This window comes from Mesocricetus auratus, unplaced genomic scaffold (genome assembly GCF_017639785.1).
Source record: "Mesocricetus auratus isolate SY011 unplaced genomic scaffold, BCM_Maur_2.0 Super-Scaffold_100007, whole genome shotgun sequence".
Taxonomy (NCBI): Eukaryota; Metazoa; Chordata; class Mammalia; order Rodentia; family Cricetidae; genus Mesocricetus; species Mesocricetus auratus.
Genome location: NW_024429191.1, coordinates 64,637,623 through 64,661,093, shown reverse-complemented (window position 1 = coordinate 64,661,093; position 23,471 = coordinate 64,637,623). Strand labels below are relative to the sequence as shown.

The following is a 23,471-nucleotide window of genomic DNA, read 5'->3' as shown; positions in this document are numbered from 1 at the left end:
TAGCACTCCAAAGAGAAAAAAACAAAAACAAAATAATTCTAACCTATAAAGGAGGCCGACCACTCCCAGTGACTGATGCAGAGTCCAAGTCGTTTTAAAGGAATCTCAATTTTCTGTAATTTTAGCTCTCATTTCTATTTTCTTTGAAATTTACTGAATCGGACTCTTTGGGGGGAATATATTGAAGGATTTAAAATTTAGACTTTGCAACAGTTTAAAATTCATCCCAGGGAAAAGAACCAGCTTGGTGCTGTGCATGATTTGATTTTAGAATTTCAGTTGACTTCATCTATGGCTGCTCATAGCAAAACTAGTCAGCACACATAGGTCAGGACTGGAGGGTTTGTGTTGTTTGGCGTGGAACGGCTGTGTATGTCTCGTTTCTATCTGAGAGCACTGTCTTCTTGGCTACAAGCCCAATCAAATATTCTTTGGCTAAGAAGGTAAGGTGTTTGATACAATAGAGTGATCTGCACATTCTTGAATGTCGTGACATCCCTGATTAGGTGTCCAGATTCCTTCTGTCTTTCTTTTTCTTTAAAACAGGGTCTCTCTATGCAGACTGGCTATCCTTGAACTCAGAGATCCATCAGCCTCTACCTCCAAGTGCTTAAAGGCAGATTCAACTGCCTTGTTCGCTCCCGTTTCACAAGGTCTTATGTAGTTCAGTCTGGTCTCAAATTCACTATGTAACAGAGGATGACCTCCGTGCCCTCAGCTTCTGCTTCTACTGTGGATGCCGGGATTATAGGTGTGAACCACCACACCTGGCTTCACATTTCTTTTTTTTTTTTTTTTGGTTTTTTTCGAGACAGGGTTTCTCTGTGGCTTTGGAGGCTGTCCTGGAACTAGCTCTTGTAGCCCAGGCTGGCCTCGAACTCACAGAGATCCGCCTGCCTCTGCCTCCCGAGTGCTGGGATTAAAGGTGTGCGCCACCACCGCCCGGCTTTTTTTTTTTTTTTTTCTTTCCTTCGTGAACTCCTCTGCGCGCATTTCCACGTCTCTGCTCCCCCACACGTTTGGCTTTGGTGCCAGCGTTAGCTTCACCTCGACTTGCCCTTCTGGAGCCCCAGTACCGACCTATTCCATACATACTGATCCATTTTCTTCAGCTAACTCTTAGCGGGGGCGGCTGAAGCCGAGAGCTCTCCAATTGTCCAATTAGACTCAAGTGTTTGGCAAAAACGGCCGTCTGGACTTAATCTTTTGTCAGGAGAACACTTCAACAGAAAGGACTGTGCTCTGCATATGCACCCCCAAACTGGCTTCCTAACCATGTCAAACTGATGCTTCTCTCCTTTTGAATCTAGATAAGTTCTGAAAACCATGGAGGAGTGTATTTTAAATGACACTGAAAATTTACCATCGGACTGTGTTTTAACAGAGAGCTTCTATGCACTGCCATTTTCCAGTTGCTTGCATTTTCAATTTCGCTCTTTGATTGCTTAAGACACAGACATCTTTTCTTTTTTGCCATGCAATGAAAATGTTCTATTTTCATACGGTCTGTGTTAGTCATAGTGTTTGCATTTTCATTACAATATCTAGAAGTTGCTCTGTCTCACTCTTTTTATTCACTATGGCTAAGGGGTGTGACAGTTTCTTGTGATAATTGTATTATGATTTTACCCTCTTATGTTTTAGACTTACATCATTTTTGAAGCTTGAAGAGAATTGCCTGAAATGTTCCTTGTAGTTCATGATTAATGCTAACGTTGAAGAGCCCCCCATTGCCCCTAATTTACAAGTGAATTTCAGAAGCTCACTTGTAAGTCAGATGTTTGGGACTTGGAATACATTTTCCTAGTGGTCCATGAGAGGTTATTTAACCTATAATATATTCACTCCATTATTCCATAAAGAACACTATTTGCCTGACGCTGTGGGAAGCAACTGTGTGTAAATGTATGGAATTACTGGTTAGCAATTCAACTCAAAACATGAACAAGAGGCCAGAGAGATGGCTCAGTGGGTAAGAGCATTTGCCACCATGCCTGCTGAATTGAGTTCAATCCCCAGAACCACGTGGTGGAAGGAGAGAGCCAACTCTTTTCAACTGTCCTCTGACTTCTACATGCATACCTTAGCACATGTATACAAACACACACACACACACACACACGCGCGCGGGCGCACGCACCACTTTTATATATTTTATATTAAACATAATATATTTATGATATATTTCATATAACATATTGAGGAGGTAGAGCCAGGTGGATCTCTAGACTTCATTGGCCAGCCCTCCTGGCTGAATTGGTAAACTCCATGTTCAGTTTGGTAGAATGATTAGGAAAGATACCCCACATCCTCTTCCCTCCACACACAGGAGCATGTATACACACTGCACACACATCATACACAGAGCACAGCATGGATGAAACAGAGTAGTTGCTGTCTCTACAAGGCTGGCCGTCTGGTTGAACGAACGCAAACAGATTGGCGTGATAGCTGGTGCCTGTAATCCTGGAGGCTGGGGTGGGAGGACAGTTTTAGGACAGTCTGGCAAACAATTGCACGAACCCTGATAGCTGTCGTGCCCCTGGGTGCCTATTACCATGACAGGTCCTCTAAAAAGCATTCACGAGATGCGTAACTGAAGCAGCTAAATAGCTTACATTTATGATTTCATTTTCTGTTCATTATGGAATCTTTATGATTCTCTATGAAGTTTACCCTTTAAGAATTTATCTATTTTGATTTTTGTGTATGAGTGTTTTGCCTGCATGTATGTATGTGCACCTGCCCACAGATCTTAGAAGAGGGCATCAGAACCTTCTGGAACTTGAGTTACAGATGACTGTGAGTTGCTGTATGGGAGCTGGGAACTGAACCTGGGTCCTTTGTAAAAGCAGAAAGTTCTCTAAACTGCTAAGCCAACTCCCAGCCTCTGAGAAGTCTATCTTTTAAAGTCTTTAATCCTTACCTATCTAGTTAGCAATTCCATTCAAAAAGGCACATTTACAAAAGAGGTATTTTAAACCTTTTGTTGATAGGTAATGTATATTCAAAAAGGATGTGTGTCTGAAGTACGACTCAGTACATGTTGACTGGACCCAAGAAACAGACAATATGAACATTCCAGAAGCTTCCCTATGTTTCTTTACAGTCAATCACTATATCCCCAAAGGAAATTATTTAAGAATTAAATGGAGAGAATTGGGTCATTGGAGGATGTATTTGAGAGGAAGAAGGGTGTTTAAATTCTAATTGTCCATTTGGAACACAGTAGATATGTTACTGGGTTAGGATTAGACTCAGATGCACATATCTGAACACCCGAGACAACAATGGTGTAAATAGGTAGCCCGCTTATCTTTCACGTGAAGACCACGCACTTAGCACTGGTTTGTAGTGTCATATTTATCCTAGGTCCAGTTTTCATTTTTATTACAGATCAGCCACTTAGTTCATGTCAGTGACTGCCCCACGTCTCCCGCATACCAGAGAGAAAGCAAAACAAACCCAGAGTGGAGAAGCCTTGCAGCTCCCGGATACTTTGAGTTTAGTTTTAAGGAATCTGCCCTCAAGCCCCTTAAAACCCTGTTTGTTCACGTCTAGTCATCGGGGCTATGGTTTCTAAGGGAAGCTGGTCTCTCAGCTGCTGTACTGATGCCTCAATAATATGGGGATTCCTTTTTATTGAGGTGGGGCGGTCAGCTCTGGCTGGCATGGAACTCATTCTGTAGCTCAGGCTGGCTTTGAACTTTTGGTAATGCTCCTGCCTCATAGTGCTGAGATCACAGGCACTGTGAGGCATTGCACTGAGCTAGGGATTCTAAAATTTAGAAAGACACTGTCTGGGAAAAATCACAGTGGTTTTCATTGTCATTTCTCATTCTATATCACACTGCCTGAGGAAATTTTTTTCCTAAGAAAGGAAATTCAGGAGCTATGTTTGAGAAGCTGAGAGAGAAAAGTTAAAAAAAAATCCTAAAATCATTTGCTATACCCTATGACCTTCTAGGTAGATTCATTTAATTTCTGTTGAACTATAGAGGGAAAGCAAAGAAAGAGGGACCAAGGGAGGTATGTATGTGAATGAGTGTTTGGGAGTGTGCATATATTTGTGTGAGTGCATGTGTATGTGTGCGTGTATGTGAATGAGTGTGTGGGAGTATGTTTGTGTGGGTGTGCATGTATGTGAATGCCTGTGTGTATGCATGTATGTGAATGAGTGTGTGTGTGTGTGTGTGTGTGTGTGTGTGTGTGCGATCTGTTAGGCATTGGTTGACTAGAGACATTCACAGTATTTAGTCCTCACAGGCATAGTTTCTTTCAAGTTTTGTATTTCTGAGGTCAGCAAAAAGGTAAATATAAGTTACAGTAGAGCCCAGCTTATCATTACATGGATTTGTATCTAGAACAAGTTAAGTCTTGCATCCCCCAAGAAAACGACTCACATAAAAAGGCCAGCGCGCTGTGATTACAAGGCAGGTGCCACTCTCGTCTCCCCTCTCCACCATATTATTAATGTTGGGCTCGGTTCCAAGATGAGCCCTCGAGGGCGGGATGAGATGCAGAAGCAGCTGAACTCTGAGGCCTGTGTGCCTGTCATTTTTGAACAGGTGAAGTCTGGTGAGTGTGAGCCTCCAGGGCAGCCTCTGTCAGTCGAGCTAAGGGTGTAAACCCCAGGAAGAGCAGGAGGTGGAGGGGCCCCCAGCAGCTGCCAAGAGTGGGTAGGAGCATTGTCTGGGCTTAATTAGGAGACCAAGTAGGGAGCAGGGCTGGCAGACAGGAACTATAGAGGGAAAGCAAAGAAAGAGGGACCAAGGGAGGTTCCCAAATTAGGCAAGGGAGTTGAAATAAACACCTATAGAGCCTCAGGCCCCAGGGAACTGCTGCAGAGTGAGGGCCAGGTGTTTGATTCTTGGCCTGTCCCGGAGCACCTGCTGTGGAAAGGCATTCTGCTTAGTGCCAGGGAAACACAGGCATAACCAGACGTGGGCCCTACCCCAGAGTACTGATGTTCTCTAGCCTCTTCTGAGGACCATGAAAGGGAAACCAGGGGGACAGTGGTAAACCTGCAGGATGGTGAAGTGAGGTGAAGTGGGGGAGGGGACTGAGGAAGGTTTGACAATCACGTCCCCTGGTTAGGGTTTGAGGGCCAAGTGAGGGAAAGAGGCGTTAAGGCAAGAAGAAAGGTAGTCTTGAGGCCCACACATGATAGCAGGTGACACAATTCCATTGTTCTGAAAAACCAAGATGGCATTCAGGCCCTTGTATCCCAGACTCTGCCCTGGGTGGGAGCTTGCAAAGGAGCGACCAAGAGGCACCTGCTCTGGCCCTTGCTCAGGAATTTTGAACTCTGCCCTGATTTTCCTGCCGCATGTGAACTCTGCCCCAGCTGCAGCCTCCATCACAAGAATCTGTAGAAGCTCTCTGAGCTCCCAGCTGAGGAGTCAGGGGTTGGAGGAGCTAAAGGGACTTAGAAAGAGTGGGTGATGATGGGAGGGAGGGAGGGAGGGAGGGAGGGGGACCGTAGCTCTTTCATAACAAACCTGGGACTTTGTACAAGTTTCTCGGTTTGTACGTAGATGTAGTTTCCTTCAAGAGGACCTGGTGGGGGATGCCTAGGTGGTGGAGTCAGCAATGGCCTGGGAGGGCAGGAGAGGACAGGCAGATGTAGGAGGAAAGGCAGAGCCATGCTCCAGAGCCTCCTGCACTCCCGCTTGGGAACATGCAGCAAGGCAAGGGGCAAGGAAGAAAAGGCGGCCGGGGTGGCAATACACGTGTTTTTGTCCATTACTTCACAAATTCGAAGAAGCGTTTGTTGTGCCGGGAGCTGAGCCTAGGGACTCATGTGCTACCTAAGTTCCCTACCACTGTGTTGTATCCTCACCCGCCATAGAACTTTTTTGTTTTGTTTCCTGAGACAGGGTTTCCCTGTGTAACCACTGTGGCTGTCCTGGAACTCGTTCATGTAGACCAGGCTGCACTCATACCCACAGAGATCCTCCTGCCTCTGCCTCCCTGGAATTAAAGGCGTGCGCTACCACAACATATATCTTAAAAAAATTTTTTTCCTTCTAAGATGTGATGCCTAAGATGTGATGCCCAGCATGGGCTCAAGTGGTCCTCCCGCCACAGCCTCTATAGTATCTAGGACTTCCAGGAAGGGCTACCATGCAGATTCATTGATACAGTCTTAATTTTTTTTACTTCCTTTTAAGTTTTTCCTTTCCTTCCTTTAGTCTCTCCTCCATTTGTACAGCTAGATTTCCTGACATTCATTGCCTCGGAAGAAAATTTAAAAGGCAAACTCGGGCCTTGGTGCTGAAAAGATGGGAACTCAGAAAGTGAGGCTTCTTCCCCTCACCAGAGAAAAGGCACATGGAGACGAAGCATCTGAAGGGAGGTGGCCAGTGCGTGGACAGGCTGGCGGCCATCGGCACCTTACACACCTGGCTGAAGGGACCAGACCCTCACCAGCCCCCTGCTTTGGCAGCCAGGGCAGGCTGCAGAAGAGACCCAGCAAGATGTCGGCCTCAGACTCAGCACCTGTTGCTGAGTGTTTGACCTTCTGACCTTGCGAGTCCTGCCCCTGTCACCTGCAGGATAGCACCTGCCCTGGGAGGGCCTATAAGCCATAGCAATCAGTTGACCAATCAACACAGGACAGGTTGTCCAAGCACAGAAGTGCACCAGTCTTGAGACTGTTGTGGACCCCAGATACTCCCCTTGCTCTGCCCCCAATAAATTCTCTGCCCCACAGACTCTCCAAGTCCTTCTGGCTCTACCAGCTGTGTTCGATGGACGGAGGAACTGATTTAGTAGTTAGTTCCTTAATTCATTACTCTTTGCTTTTTGCATCAGATTGGGTCTCTTGGTGATTTGGGGGTTCAGAATTTGGGCACAACATGGTCAAACTCTAGGGAAATGAGGAGGTCACCGAGACACCAAGATGATTACTTAATTCAGAAGGAAATGACCCGGGCCTCAGCTGTAAGACAGCCTGGGGGAGGACAGGACTTCAGCCCAACCCTGCATAGAGCGGCCCAGGTGTGATGCTCGCCATGGAATCTAGACTCACTTGGGAGATGAACCTCTGGGGCACACCTGTGTGATAAGTATTGGATCTCCAGCTACTGGGTATCCTCCGACGATGCAATAACCCAAATAAAACTGAATTAGTAAGACCAGATTTAATAAATGGAGCAAAGCAAAGTAGAGCACTCCCAAGTGACTCCGTAAGGCAGGTCTATAGGCCAGGTGTTGAATATCCTGTGGGTGTGGTCCTAAGCATCTCAGGGGGAGAAGCTGCTGCTGGTGGGCTTTCTCTGGGGCAGGGTCTAAAATGGGAGGAGTGGGGCTGGATGGAGCTCCCCAACATTGCGGAGTATCTTGATTGCATAGATTCAAGTTGGAAGCCAGGCCCCAGTGTGGATGATGCCATTCCCTGGAATCCTGGGCTGTGTAAACAGAGAAGGGACCTAGGCAGCAGCATGCATTCATTTTCTCTGCTTGCAGACGTCATGTCTCCAGTCACTCCAAGCTCCAGCTTCCATGACAGATTGTACCTTGAACTGTGAGTAAAATACACTCTCGCTCCCTCTAGTTGCTGTTAGAGTATATCACCACAGCAATGGAAAAGAAACTAAGATCCCATGTGAAAGAGCCTACTGTGTGCCACCTCTCAGTGGTTGGGCAGAGGATAGCTGAGCACCCACGAGTGGGCAGAATGAGTGTCAACTAACTAGTAACCACACCGGAGGGCAGGCATATAAGTTCCAGGCCAGCCAGGGTAACACAGTGAGACCCTGTTTCAAAAAACAAAAACAACCCCCCAACTTATTTGTAACCTGGTGAAATAGTGTTTGCTTGTTTTTCGAGATGGGTCTCACATAGCTCAGGCTGGTCTTGAACTTAATATGCAGTGGAGGATGAACGAGAACATTTGACTGTCCCGACTGTACCTCTACTTCTGGGTTTTTCAGGCTTGTGTCACCATCGTGAGCATGCTATGTCAGGAATTTAGATACATTTCTGTCTTTTTTTCAATCTCAGAATTTATTGAATAGCAATAAATTCACAAACTCTGTCAGTTGCATGGGCAGCAATTTGCCAAGTTGTCTTAACTTCCCTTGAAGTTAGTGTGTGTGTGCACATGTGTGTGAATGTGTATGTGTGCATGCGTGCGTGTGTGTATGTATATGTGCATGCTGCGTGTGTGTGTATGTGTGTGTGTGTGTGTGTGTGTGTAGATAAGCATACCTGTTTGTATTTGTGTCAGAGGTTAGTTCCGGGTGTTGCCCCTCAGGGGCACCTTCTTTTGGTTTTTTGACTTGGATCTCACTATATAGAATGGCTCAAGTCTTTTGAAATCTCAGAGCCCATCTCCAGTGATATACTTCCTCTGGCCATATGACACCTCCTAATCATACCCAAACAACTCCACCAACTGGAAACCAACTATTTAAACATCTGGGTCTAGGGGGATCGTTCTCATTCAAACCACTACAGCTGTCTAGGGGGAAAGAATAGGTTTTAAAATGAAAGAGATGGTATAGCTTAGTGATAGAGGATACTCTTAGCATATAGGAAGCACTAAGTTGGATCCCCAGCAACACACACACACACACACACACACACACACAAAGTAGACGCAAAAGAAAAATTGTGAAGAATACACGTGATAGAGTACTTCCAGCCTGGGGCAAGAAAAGTTCATTGTTCTACTCATTTTAAATGTTTCTTCATTACAGGAAAGGTTAAATTCATTTAAGGCCCCCAAGGCATTGTGTTTTCAGAAAAGCTAACGATCACTTCCTGATAACACCAACTGATTTGTGTATGTTTTTCTTCGTATCTTGGTGTTGGAGAGAAGGAAGTCATAAAGCTAAGCATGTGGTTTCAGTATTAGTCTTCAAAGGTGCAGGTTCTACTGTGGCAGAGAGCCGGGCTGTGAATCCCTTTCACCTTCAGTTGTCTCTTGAGTGCTCTTGTACAGTGTATGCTGTGGACCGCCCAGTGATGGGGCAGCAGCTTCTGTAAAGAACGCTCCTCATTTGGCACCTTTGTTCAGTAGCAGAAGCCATATCACATCAGTTTAGGTACCTTTCTTTAGTCAAAGGATTCTTTTCCTTCCTCCTTCCTTCCGTCCCTCCTTCCATCCCTTCTTCCTTCCTCTTTCCCTCCTTTCTTTCCTTCTGTTTTTTCTTGAGACAAGGTCTTACTATGGAGGCTTAGCTGGCTTGGAATTTGCTTTGTAGACCAGGCTGCCTTTGAACTCTCAGAGATCCACCCATCTGTCTCTCAAATGCTGGGATTAAAGGTGTATGCTACCATTCTCTGGCCTAGCCAAAGGATTATTCCATCCAAGTACTAACCAGGCCTAGCCCTGTTTAACTTCTAAGATCAGACGAGATTGGTCCATGTTCTGTATGGTATGCCTGTGGACTAGCCAAAGAATTGATGTCATGACATCAGTAAGACAACATCAAGATGAGCTGAGAATCTCTTGGACCAACACAATGAATGAATTATTATGCATCACTACATAGTTTAATATAAATACACACTTTAGGGCTCCTGATGCAGGTAACAGAAACCAGCCTGAAGGAAATGAGAGCTAATCAAGGAATTTTAAACTTATAATGAGGGGGTCTCAGGGAAGGAGGCAGCCAGGTTCAGGAAGTGATATTGAGTTTGGGGAAGCTATAAAGGTATTGGTGGTCTTGCTTCTCTCTATACAAGTTGATCTTTCTATCTATGTTATGGGCACACACACACACACACACACACATACACACACACCTATGTTATGGAGGATTTTTTTGTTGTTAAGTTTGAAGGATCATTAGGGTCTCTAGACAAATGCTTTGCCAATGTTTCTTGCCTATAAGTACACAAACACATTTAAACTAATAATTTATCATTTTATTTACACGCATTTATTTGTTCTGTATATACTTGCGTATGTATATGCATGTAGGAGGACATGTGCCACGGGCACAAGTATAGAGGTTAGGGGACAATTTGTGGGAATCAGTTCTCTTCCCGACATTTAGGTTCCGGAATCAAACTCAGGTCATCAGGCTTGGCAGTGAGTGCTCACTGATCTGTCCCCATGGCCCCCAATGACTAGAATTTTAAAAGAAAATTGTAAAAAACAACTTGTATGAGTTTCATAGGCATCATATTAGGAAGTGTATAGTCAATAGAGAAACATTATTGAGAGTTGGTCTTAATCATCTCTGGAAAAATCTTTTCTATTTTTCTAGGAAATTATTACTTCAAACTGTATTCATCAATAAAATGAGAAACTTTATGCAATTAAAAATGATTTCTTCTAACTCATAATCAATAAAACATAATGTATTCCTGATATGGCTTACTCCTATGAAAGCAAATTAATTTTAATTCTCAGGGATAGACACACACACACAAATATGAGATGCTGAGAGAGTTTTTTTGGTAGAATTTTTAAGGGGGATTAAGTTTGTGGACTTTAACTAGGTAAAATGATATAGGCTTCTGTTATGACACACACTTACCCAAGTAAACTCACTGCTACTTCCAGTTAACTCATTCAACCAAAGGACATTTAGTAGTAACCATATACTTAAAGTATAAAAGAAATTTAAATAGGAAAAAGCATTTACAATTGATCAAGTAACTCTAACTTTATTATAATAATTGAAAATGAAGGCAATGTCAGGTCAAAGAATTGGCCCTCTTCAGAGGTATCTAATCATTTTTATTTTGTTTTCTAATTCTTCATGATTTGGGTTGGGCATTTCCAAAACATTAAATGTCAGCTGATGTATTTGCATATAACAGACTTTAAAAAATAAGTAGGGGTGCCGGCATTGGTGGCACACCCCTTTAATTCCAGCACTCAGGAGGCAGAGGCAGGTAGATCTCTGTGAGTTCAGGACCAGCCTGGTCTACAAGAGCTAGTTCCAAGACAGCCTCCAAAATCATAGAGAAACCCTGTCTCGAACCCCCCCTGCAAAAAAGGAAAAAAAATAAGTAGGGGTTGAGGCAATGGCTCAGTGTGTAAAGCGGTTGTTGAGCAACCTTGAGGACCTGAGTTCAGATCCCCAGCACCTATGTAAAAGCCAGGTGTGGTGGCATGCACTGTATCTTCAGCTCTGGGGAAGGATGCCAGTGGCTCACTGACTGCCAGCCTAGCAGAAACAGCGAGCTCCAGGTTGAGTGAGAGACCCTGCCTCGAAAAGTAAGGTGGAAAGCCATGGAGGACAGCTGATGTTAAACACCGGCCTCCACATGCTCATGTATAGATATGCATACCTACACACATACACACTATGCACATACAAAGGCAATTAGAATTAGATTGATATGTAAATTTAGTCCAGTACAAATACTTCTATGTAGAGTTTAGTGTATAACTCTTTTTTTAATTTTTAAAAATTTATTTATTATTTACACAGTGTTTTGTCTGTATGTAATCCTATAGGCTACAAGGGGGCACCAAATCTCATTATAGATGGTTGTGAACCATCATGTGGTTGCTGGGAATTGAACTCAAGACCTTTGGAAGAGCAGGCAGTGCTTTTAACCGCTGAGCCATCTCTCCACCCCTAGTGCATAACTCATACTATCATAGAAACTTAGGTGTGTTTATTTACATTAAAACTGTGATAACTGGCTCAAAATAGTTGAGAAAATAAACTTACTTTAAAATTCTAATGTCAAGACAAAATATTCATGACAGCAATTTTCCCCCCATTGGTTACCAACTTACATACATGACATCAGACACAAAATGAAGGCATTCAGGTAAAGGTGTTTGCTGTGTAAGCCTGGCATCTTGAAATGAATCCCTGGAAATAATGGTGTAAAGAGAGAACCAATTCCAAGTTGTCCCTGATCTCCACATGCATGTTATGACATGCCCCCCATCATTTTACACACACAAGCATACAATTACAATAAATTTTGTTTTCCAAGACAGAGTTTCTCTAAGTAACAGCACTGGCTGTCATGGAACTCATTTTTATAAACCATGCTAGCCTTGAACTCACAGAGATCTGTCTGACTCTGCCTCCTGAGAGCTGAGATTAAGGTGTGTGCCACCACCACCCAGCTAATAAAAATTTTTTAATTTTTGTTTTGTTTTTCCCCTGAGACAGAGTTTCTGTTTGTAGCCCTGGCTGTCCTAGAACTAGCTTTGTAGACCAGGCTGGCCTCCAGTTCACAGAGATCTGCTACCACCACCGGCATGAAGCTTTTATTTGAACAATTATTTGATAAACATTTTATGTAGTTTTTCCTTCCCTGTCTGTAATGCAAAGTTGAAGGTACTCATAGAGATGATGTGAAAAATCCAGGCATGGCAGCACACACCTTTAATCTCCGTACTGGGGAGTCAAAGGCAGGCGGGTCAATTGAGGCCAGCCTGGTCTACAAAGAGAGTTCCAGGACAGCCAGGGATATGCAGAGAGACAATGTTTCCAAAAAACAAATAACAAATAAAGGAATGAATGATGCGAAAAGCATGCCTTTTAGAACTGTGTGACTACACCAGCCATGGCGGTGTACATCTTTAATCTCTGTACTTGTGAGGCAGAGGCAGACAGATCTCTGTGAGATGGAAGCCAGCCTGGTCTATAGGATAAGTGGCACAAAGAGCCATGTCCTGAAACAACAATAACAGAGAACTGTGTGAATACTTGTTTCCCTTGAGATGGAGCAGACGAAATCTGGAACTGAAAACTGCATGCTACTGAGCAGGTTGTATTTAACATTTAGGCATATGTAACATCAATTAAAGAAAAAGAGGCCATGGGAGGACTTGGAGGGAGGAAAAGAAAGGGGAAAGTGATGTAATTATATTTTAACTTTAAATAATTTAGAATAGTTTTAATTAAAGCATTATAGAGATTTATTTATCTTATTATTTGATGTGTGTGACTTTTTTTTGCCTGCCTGTATGTATGTACACCACATGTATAACGTGTTGTAGAATGTCATTTTAAGATATTACATTTGTTTATGCTGTGGAACATTGTTTAATGATGAGAGATGCATTCTTTTATGTTGCATTTATTTAACTCTGTGAAGCTGTGTTACTTTGACTGTCTAAAACACCTGACTGGTCTAATAAAGAGTTGAATAGCCAATAGCAAGGCAGGAGAAAGGATAAACAGGGCTGGAGGGCAGGGAGAATAAATAGGAGGAGAAATCTGGGAAGAAGAGGAGAGGAGGACACCAGTGTCAGCCACCCAGCTGCACAACAAGCTGTGGAGTAAAAAAGTAAAGAAGGAAATACAGAAATAGAGAAAGGTGAAAGCCCTCCAGAGACAAAAGGAAGACATGATAATTTAAGCTAAGAAAAACTGGCTAGAAATAAGTCAAGCTAAGGCCAGGCATTTGTAAGAGAGAATAAGTCTTTGTATATTTATTTGGGAGCTGGGTAATGGGACCCCAAAAGAGCTAAAGAGCAAAAGAGCCAAAAGAGTAAGAAATAACCTCCCCCCCAAAAAAAAAACCCAGAAAAACAACAACAACAACAAAAACCTACAATGCTCTGTACTCAAAGAGTTCAGAAGAGGGCATCAGATCTCCTGGGCCTGGATTTACAGATGGTTGGGTGTAACGTGTAGTGTTCTCACCAGCCGCCTGGACCCTGCCAAACTGTCTGAACCCCCATATAACACACAGGGCACTTTATTAATTATGAAACTGTTGGCCATTTGCTATTGTTTCTCTTTGGCTAGCTCTGACTTAATTATTGACCCATAATTACCAATATATATTTTTATAAGGACTTATCTTTTCAAGAACGCAGACTTGCATCCCCTCTTCCTGGGAATCACATGGTGACAGCTTCTTCACTACATTTCCCAGAATCCTCCTAAACTCCTAGTCCCACCTATCTTGCTTCCTTATTGGCCAACAGTGCTTTTTTTGACATATACACAGGATCTCCCATCAGTTGTGAGCTACCATGTGGGTGCTGGGAATCAAGAACAACTGCAAGAACATCAGGTGCTCCAACCTTTGAGCCAACTCTCCCACTCTGTTTTTAATTAAACCACTACCTTTCAGTAGGGAGCCTTATGAGAGTCACCAGGAGGCTGGCATCAACCTTCCTGGGTCACAAGTTGCTGAGACTGTCAGCTGACAGACCAACAGAGCAGCATGCATGGATAGGGATTTTCCTGGGAGAACTTTCTAAAGGATGGCAAACAAAATGCCCTTGGCCTCTGCATCCCCTGCACATTCCAGCCCAGGTAGTCCAGCATCAGCTACAGCATTGCTAGCCAGAGAGGAGGGCAGAACAGCACCTCAAAGTACATCATATTCCTGGACCAGTAGAGGACCCTGTCACCAGCCTATGTGGCCACCTGTTTCATTGGGGACATTCACATCAGGGGTTGGAGAGCAGACCTAACAGACAAATGTGTCCTACTTGCAAAGCCAAACCTCAACCCAGACAGGATCATCCTGATCCATGGCAGGGGAACATTGAGCAGCAGAACCCAATAAAGAAAAGGCCAATCTGGGCATTGGTGGCACAAGCCTTTAATCCCAGCACTCAGGAGGCAGAGGCAGGTGGATCTCTATGAGTTCGAGACCAGCCTGGTCTACAAGAGCTAGTTCCAAGAAAGCCAGTTCCAAAACCACAGGGAAACCCTGTCTGGAAAAAAAAATAAATACATAAATACATAAATAAATAAATAGAAAATAAAAAGAAAAGGCCAGAGTCTAGAGCTGGAGAAGAGAGGTCACTTTCAATGACGGGATTTAGACCTGGTGGCTTCCTGCTTGGATATTTGCCACAAAATTTAACATAGATGATGGATGGCCTCTTCCAGCTGTCTCTGGGACACTCCAGGGTGTGGATAAACAGTTCCCACCAACTTCTTACTGCTCCTAGCCCCAGTGATCATGTTCTGGCCTTTGCATCCACAGCAGGGCTGCTGGGTGGTGATGAGACACCCCTAGTCCTGGTGTTTGGCCTCCTGGCTAATCCTGATCCATGCAACCTGAGGTCAGAAACACATCAAGGAATCTTGCTTCTCTGGTAGAGCTTTGGAACTCAAGCACAGTTGGCCAGGACTCCCATTGGTGGCCACTGCTGCAAATACCCTCTGGAGCTCCAGGCCACAGCAGCGGTGAGCCTCTGCCATGGCTGCCAATGTGAAACCCTGTTCCAGCTTGTTCATGCTCAGCAGGTCCAGACTCTACCCAGGGAAGGGATGGGAACAAAGAATCGGTTAGAGTTTCTTCTGCCTGAGTGTTCTGTTACAAAACAAAGGGATGAACCAATGGGTATTTATGGAAACTTACTTTCATCTCTTTAAATACCCCTTGGTAAGTGGCCTCCAAGGTCAATGGAAGCTTCTTATAACAAAGGTTTCCTTCTAGATCCCAGGGCTGCTCCGTCTGGCGTCCTCCCCTCTCCTCCGCAGAACACAGGGACTTCTGTCCCCAGAGGAGCAGAAGCCCAGCACCCAAAACTGAACCGTTTCAGGAGTTCACCAGAGACTCAAAGGCCTCCTATTTGTCTGGGGCCAGGAGCAGTTCATGTGACCTCCCGCTTTCCTGCCTGGTGTGTTTCCCCCTTGTAAGAGGTAGTGCCTCACCCTCTAATTCCTCCAAAGCCATGCGCATCTGCACCTCTCTTCCGGAAAGCAAACAACCTAACGGGGAATTCAGCCTTTGGTGGAAATCTGGACTCTGGCGTAGGAGTCTGCAACAAGGAGCCCCTGCCCATAAGCTATAGGAGCTCAGTCCCTTCTCCATCAGAATCCACCCAGTGGAAACTGGAGGCTTTGCCAAGTCAGGCCAGCTACATGGGGAAAGACCCTCATCCTTATAAGCCAATGAAGAGGCAGGGAATTGGGGATTGAGGAACCCCATTCCTCTGACCCTGAGCAGGCAAACCCTGAGACATGTAGAGCTGAGGAGCACAGTGGTCTGCTGTGGTTTCTACCTCTGCAATCCAAGCCACCACCAAGAGTCTGATAGATTTGAAGCTCTGTTGAGGCCGAGGGTAGTGGGATGGCTCAGCCAGTAAAGGTGCTTATGCAAGCCCTGACCTGGATTTGGTCCCTGGAACCCACAGAAAGATGGAAGGTGAGAACTGACTCTGTGAAGTTGTCCTCTGACCCCCACATTCATGCTGTGGCATGTGCAAGCCCCCCCCATAATAATAATAATAAAATAAAAATTTAAAAAAATCCTTGGGAAACTCCTCAAGTGTATTCTTTTTATCACCTGGAAATCCCCTACCTCACATGGGCCCCTGGATGGCATCTGTTCTTGAGAAAATTGGTAGGATCCCTAGGTGGAATGGTCCCAACTATTAGGGGGAAAACTGAAGCCAAGGAACCCAAGGGAGATGAGTTTCCAGGAGAAACTTTAAAGACAGCCTGTGGGTAAATATACAAACACATTGTGCAGATTCCAGGGCAATGGAGTGAGCTCTCAAAAGCCCTCAGAGGACCACACTGTGAGCAAAGCCAGGGTGGCCGAGTGCCCTCTGCTTGCCAGCTTTGCAGGTTTCACATACCTTCTGCCAGGACCTGGAGCAGGACAGCCATCTTGGATCACTAGTTTAGCCCTCCCGCACAGTTCAAACCTTCACCAGCCCTCTGCAGGCTCATCCTTCACCTCTCAGCCAAGGCAGCTGGCCTTTCTTCTGTGTTCTCTGCCTCCTTTCTGCTATCCTTGTAGACAGGGACCAAGTCCTGACCACAGTCCTGACCTCTGCCAACAGCTGTGCACAGCTGTGGAAGTGATTTGATCTAGAATCAAATACAAGGCTGAAAAGATCAGCAGGTTGCCGGGCAGTGGTGGGTCATGCCCTTAATCCCAGCACGGAGGAGGCAGAGGCAGGTGCATCTCTGTGAGTTTGAGGCCAGCTTGGTCTACAGAGGAAGTTCCAGGACAGCCTCCAAAGCAATACAGAGAACCCCTGACAGGAACAACCAAAACCACAAAACAAAAACAAAAAGGTCAGCAGGTAGTTTCTAGTGCTGGACTCTAGTCATTTACCAGGAGTCACAAGGGTTAACCAATGATTTTCAAACATGCATTGTAAAAATCTAGTAAAAGTATCATTCTCTTGCTCTTTGAAAATAGTTTAAGTCAGATGTAGTGCCTACAATACTAGCAAGCCCAGCCTACGCTGCAGAGTGAGTTCCAGGTTAGCCTGAGCTACAAAGTGAGACTGTCTCTAAACAACAATAACAATAACAACAATAACTGTGTATGCCTGTATATCTAAGCATTGTGTTATTTCATTTAGTTTGTGAGATTCTATTTATAACAATATTTTCTGCTACTTTTTTTTCTTTTTTCACTCCCACTCATCATGTTTCAGGCAGGGTATGGTGGCTTGCTTACTCCAGCAATCTCAGCCCCTAGAGGGAGGGGGTGGGCAGGAGGATCAGGAATTGAGGCCAGCCCAGGTTACATAAGATGCAGCCTCAAAATAGAAAAAAGAAGTTTCTAGCATTCACCTGTGTTGTCACATACACCCGAAGTGGTTCTAGGGCCTGCCTTTTCCATTGTGTTTACGCTGTCTCTCTGCTAGGTCCTTCCCTTTCAACCAAGGTCCTTACCATGAAAAAGAAATAATAGTAATTAGTACAGGGGTTGGTGAGAGCACGAATATGCTATCCCAGATCTTTTTTTTAAGAGGATGTGTGTATGTGTCTGTGTGTGTGTGTGCGCGCGCGCACGCGCGCACGCGTGTGCGCACGCGTGTGTGCACATGTGCATGTGTTTGCGTGCAGGTGCATATTTGTGTTGTATGCACATTGCATGGAGTGTGTCTACACTTACACTCAAGTATACTGTTCTATCATGTCCTCCCTCCTCGTTTCCTTGCCCCAGAGTCTTTCACTGAACCTGCAGCTAGGCTGGCAGTCAGCAAACTCTGTGGTTCCTCAGTCTCTCTCTGCCATGGTGCTGGAGTGACAGACCCCAGTGCTGCCACGTTCAGCGTCTTATTATGCAGCCCTGTGGATCTGAACTCAGGTTTGCATAGCAAATGTTCTTCCCAGCTGAGCCATCTTCTCAGACTCCACATCTCCTTCCTGAGAGAAACAAATTCTGGTTGCTTACTGCTGGCTCGTAGAAGCTGCCCCAGCTTCCTTCTATGGGACTTTCAAATCTTTTTTTTTAACACACTCAGAGTTGTTAACTTTATTTTTATTTGTTATTATTATCATCGGGTTTTTTGTTTTTCCAGACAGGGTAGCTTTGGAACCTCTCTTGGAACTTATTACATAGACCAGGTTGGCCTCGTACTCACCGAGATCTACCTACCTCTTCCTCCCAAGTGCTGGGATTAAAGGTGTGAAGCTTTAATTTTATAATACTTATATTTCTAGTGGTTTGAAAGAAAATGGCCCCCACAGGAAGTGGCACTATTAGGAAGTGAGGTTTTGTTGGTGTAGGATTGATCTTGTTGGAGGAAGTGTCACTGTGGGGGTGGGCTTTGAGGTCTCCTATGCTCAAGCTATGCCCAGTGTCACAGCTCACTTCCTGTTGCCTATGAATCAAGCTGTAGATCTCTCAGCTCCTTCTCCAACACCATGTCTGCCTGCATGCCACCATGTCCTGCCATGAGGATAATAGACTAAACCTCTGGAACTGTGAGCCACCTCCAATTAAATGTTTACCTTTATAAGAGTTGCTATGGTAATGGTGTCTCTCACATAAATAGAAATGAACTAAGACAGCATTCATACCTACATACATCTATACCTGTTGGGCCCAAGTGTTCTATTTGAGAAAATTAAAACTGTATGATCAGACTGCAGGCAAGCCTGTGGGGCATTTTCTTAATTAGTGATTGATGTGGGAGGGCTCAGCCCCTTTGTGGGAGGTGCCATCCCTGGGTTGGTGGTCCTGTGTTCTATATGAAAGCAGGTTGAGCAAGCCAGGGTGAGTAAGCCAGTAAGAAACACTCCTCCATTGCCTCTGCATTAGCCCCTGCCCCCAAAATCCTGCCCTGTTTTCGTTCCTGTCCTGACTTCCTTTGATGATGAACAGCCATATGGAAGTGTAAACCAAATAACTCTTTCCTCCTCAAGTTGCTTTGGTCATGGTGTTTCATCACAGCAATAGAAACCCTAGATAAAACAATGAGCTCATACTTTACTTTATTGAACTTAATTTATGGAAATCCTAGGTACCCACACTAAGGTGTGCCTCCCTCCACGGATTCTATGGGGAGTTCTGGGGTAGTGATTTGGGATCTCCGTAGTGCCTCCCCCACATCCCGGCTCCCTGACTCAGCATCACTCCAGGCTTTGTCCTGTACCCACATTCCTGCTCTGACTTTTATGTTAATTTATTATTCTCTTTTGGTGGGGGACCTTTTGAGACAGGGTTTCTCTGTGTATCCCTGGCTGTCCTGGAACTTGCTTTGTAGACCAGGCTGACCTCAGACTCAGAGACCCTCCTGCCTCTGCCTCCTAAGTGCTGGGATTAAGTGTGCACCACCACTGCCTGGCTTATTATTCCTTGTTCTTGTTTGCATTCACTCTTTTTCCCCATCGTTTTTTCACCAGACTCCAGAAAATCCTTCAAGTGCCTGTTAGCTGTTATTCAGACCAAGATTTAGTTGCGCTGTGTCTAGTGGTCCCTTCCCCTAGCTTCCTAAGCTGCCAACATCGGATGTTTTCACAGCATTCCTTGTTGGGTAGCAATGCTTAGATGATTGTGGAAGATTCTTCTTGGACAGCGTTAAGCCTCTCCTTTCTCTAAAAAGTCTATTATCAAACTTCAGTCAATGGGAAGTCAGAGACTTCCATGCCAACATCACTCACAACTGTAGATCACGTGATTTGCAACCCTCCTAATGCTTCGACTCTTTAATACAGTTCCTTGTGTTTTGGTGACCCCAACCATAGCCTTATTTCCATTGCTACTTCATAACTGTGATTTTGCTACTGTTATGAATGTATCTATTTTATGTAATGTAAATATTTTTGGAGACAGAGGTTTGCGGAAGGGATTGTAACCCTAGGTTGAGAACCTCTGTGCCAATGTGTGTCTTTACAATTTGTTGTGCTAAAAATGAGTGTATAATTATGTCCATGCATCCACACATTGTTTTTACACAAAAAAAGAGGAACTATGCTGGGAAAAAAGAGAATACCTTGACAAATAGTAAAAGAATGGAATTTAATGTCAGGCACAGTGGCACTCATCTGCAGTTCCAGCTACTTGGGAGACTGAAATGGGAGAGCTACAAGTTTGAGTCCAGTCTCTTATGCAAAATAGAGAGATCCCATCTGTGGTGGATAATCTTCATTATCATTTTGAGTGGATCTGGGATCTTGTGTGGAGCTGGATCAAGTAAGAGACATGCCTCTGGGTGTGTCTGCCAGGGTGTTTCTTGGAAGAATTAACTAGAGTAGAGGGAGACCCTCTCACAGTAGAGACCCAGATATAAGGAGGTCCAAGGAAAAAGCAGGGCTACTTGGGCCTGCCTTCCTTGGTTCCTTGCTGGTGAATACCATTCTACCATTGGCTACCATCTTTCATTCACATGGGAACACCGCTCCTTCAGCCTTCTAACATGTGCTGAAGTGCTCTCCAGGTACTCTCTTGTCCTTCCATGTCACATCATGACTGCTGAAGCGCCCAGCTTTGAGAAGTGAGCAGCGACCATGCTCTTACCCTCTCTAACATGAAGACCAGCACTGCTGGACTCCCCAGCCTATACTGTGGAAATGGATCGAATAAATCTCCTTTGTAACATATATTCATTCTATTGATTCTGTTCTATATTGCCAAGTTCTTTATTTACCAACACTGGCTCTTCCAGCAACTTTCACAAGATGGATGTTACATTAGTTACATTTGTGGTCGCTGTAATAGGATAAATGAGAAAGGCAGCTAAGGGAAGAAGGGTTGCTTTTGGCTCACACACCAGCAGATAGTGTATCATAGAGACAAGGCATGGCCACAGTGGTGATGGGCGTGCGAGGCTGCTTGTTTGCATCTCAGAGGACCAGGAAGGTGAGAGCTCCCACTAGATGCAGTGTGGGTCTAAAAACCTTAAGCCCTACAAGTCCTATAACTGTCTGCCAGCTAGACAACCTCCCCAAGCAGTGTCACCATCTTGACAAGAGTTCAAACACATGAACCTGGGAGCAATGGGGGCGTTTTTTCACATTCAAAGCCTAACAAGTATTAATATTCTGAATGAAGAAAGTGAGGCTCCAAGAGACTGAAGGGGTCAGACGATGGTGCTATTATTTAAGGGTGCCTCGTTTTTATTATAGAACAATATTCAGTTCAGTAATTATTACTATTATTATTATTTTTCTTCGAGAGGTTTCTCTGTGTAGCTCTGGCTGTCCTGGAACTCACTCTGTAGACCAGGCTGACCTTGAACTCACAGATATCCGCCTGCCTCTGCCCCCCAAGTGCTGGGATTACAGGTGTGCGCCACCATGTACAGCTCAGTTCAGTTATTGAGACAAGGACAGAAGATTCTTTCAGGGAAGCTAAGTCCAACCATCTCTCAGCTATCTGAATGTCCTTCTTCCTGGTAAAGAGAAGTATTTTACGGGGATGTGTGCTTTCTCCCCAATGTATCCACTGTGCTGAAAACCCCATCCTGAAGGCCTGATGCGTTTCAGATAAAAGCATCTTTAGTTCCAAAGACTACACTGCAATTTGTACAGCTGTGTAATCGGAACCACTAGAAAGCAAGTTAATATATTATTCCACTCACAGAACAGCAGTTTGATGCCTATGACTTCTTGGCACATCTGTTTGGGATATAAATCCTGAGCAGACTGAGCAGTCACTTTCTAAATCTCCAAAATGCTTTACTAAGCAAAGTCTTTAGTGTGGTTAAGGGGAGAAGAGAATTAATAGACTCCCAAGTGAGTGGAGTCATCTAGCTCACTGCAGAAGGTTTAAGGCAGGTGCAGGTGGGTCTGGGGACTTGCAGAAGGTACACAATGAGGTAGAGGATGGCCGCATACCTCCAAGGACCAGAGGTGAAGTCTCTTGCCAACCCAAGATAATTAGAGTCAGCCTTTGGGGAGTGGTTTGCCAATGTTTACAACAGGCCTAATCTTTCTGATTGGCTAGAGCTCAAATTACACTTAACTAGGTTTGGTAAGAGATACCAATTATGACTGGTCTTGCCCATAGCCCTTCCTGATAAAAATTCTACCAAGCCACCTAAGTGGGCAGTGAGTCACATGGCCACGATCGCAGTTAATTGGATACCTGCCCAATGTGTGGCTATAAACCATATCCAGCAACCTTTGCCCCGTGTGCTTTGGTTTTAAAAGATAAGCAGAAGTCAAGGCTTCTCTCTTGGAAGCCTGCAGTAAGAGACTCAAAGGGACGCTTCAATTCTGTCATGTGCTAAAACCAGAAGACCATAGAGACGCAGAGGCTAGAGGGGCCAGGTTTTTTGCAGTCAGGTGCAAAGGTAGGTTGAGAAGGCTGGTGGGGGTGGGGGTGAGGGTGGGGGTGGGGACAGACTGACTCACTGAGAGGTCAAAAGGCCCCAAGAGAGAAAACAATGGCTGTTCCCTAGTGCTCTGCTGCAGGCTCCCTGGCTCAGTTGGGCCAGGTTTTGGTATACATAATTTTCATGAGTCTTCCTTTTGAGTGGCCTAGGAGTAGCATGTCTCTGGTAATGTGACTATTTCTTGTAACCAACAGTTTGGATCAGATATCTCATCAACATTCTGTCCCATGCTGCTCTAGTTATTAATGCGTCGACTCTCTTCAAAAGCACACGGTTCGGTTGCTGTTTCAGTGGGGCCCCTGCACTGCAAGTCAAAGAAAACCACATCAAATAGATGTAAAAGGGGCGGTGATTGCAAGGACTAGTGTCTGATGCCAAAACCCAGCCTGGAAGAGAGGAGGCTCCTGGGTCTTAGGAATAACTGAACCAAGGGCTCTAGTTTGTTTGTTTGGGTTTTGTTTTGTTTTGTTTTTGGGATTTCAGCCCTCTCCTTCCCCTCTGTCCTCCTCCTCCTCTTTCTCTTACATTTAGAGAGTCAGGGTTTCCCAAAGCCCATTCAAGCTGATCTCAAACTCACTGTGTAGCCCAGGGTAGCTTCAAACTCATGATCTGCCTGCCTCTGCCTAAGTCCTGGGGTTATAGTTATGTGCTGCCAAACCCAGCTTAACTGACACCTGACCCAATGTATGGCTATAAATTGATTGAAAAATGTAAATTCCTTCAAGTTATCCTCTGATCTCCTCATTCAAACCATGGCTTGTGTGTCTACACACACAAATAAATAAGTGCCTATCTTGATATAAAATACATTTGTGTGAGAAGGAAGACAGAATCTCCTTTGAATTTCTCTATCAACAAACGACAGGTGGTGAATGGTTAGGGGTCTGGCAGAAGTGGGACTCACCCAGACCTGATAGCAGGTCCCCTTACATTGCCACAGGAGGGTGCCAGATCATCCAGCCAGGGGCCAGGTCAAGGCCTCAACAGCTTCTGGGAAACTGTTCTATGAACTGAAAAAAGAGCTTGTCCAGGAGTG

The 23,471-nt window shown here is 44.7% G+C and overlaps 1 long non-coding RNA gene across 1 annotated transcript; it reads left to right on the top strand.

Moving 5' to 3' along the window:
• Positions 1–4,508: 4,508 nt before the first annotated feature.
• LOC121141171 lies at positions 4,509–6,710 on the top strand. The gene is made up of 2 exons (XR_005878068.1): positions 4,509–4,578; positions 6,195–6,710. It is a non-coding gene; the product is annotated as an uncharacterized LOC121141171 (long non-coding RNA).
• The last annotated feature ends 16,761 nt before the right edge of the window (positions 6,711–23,471 follow it).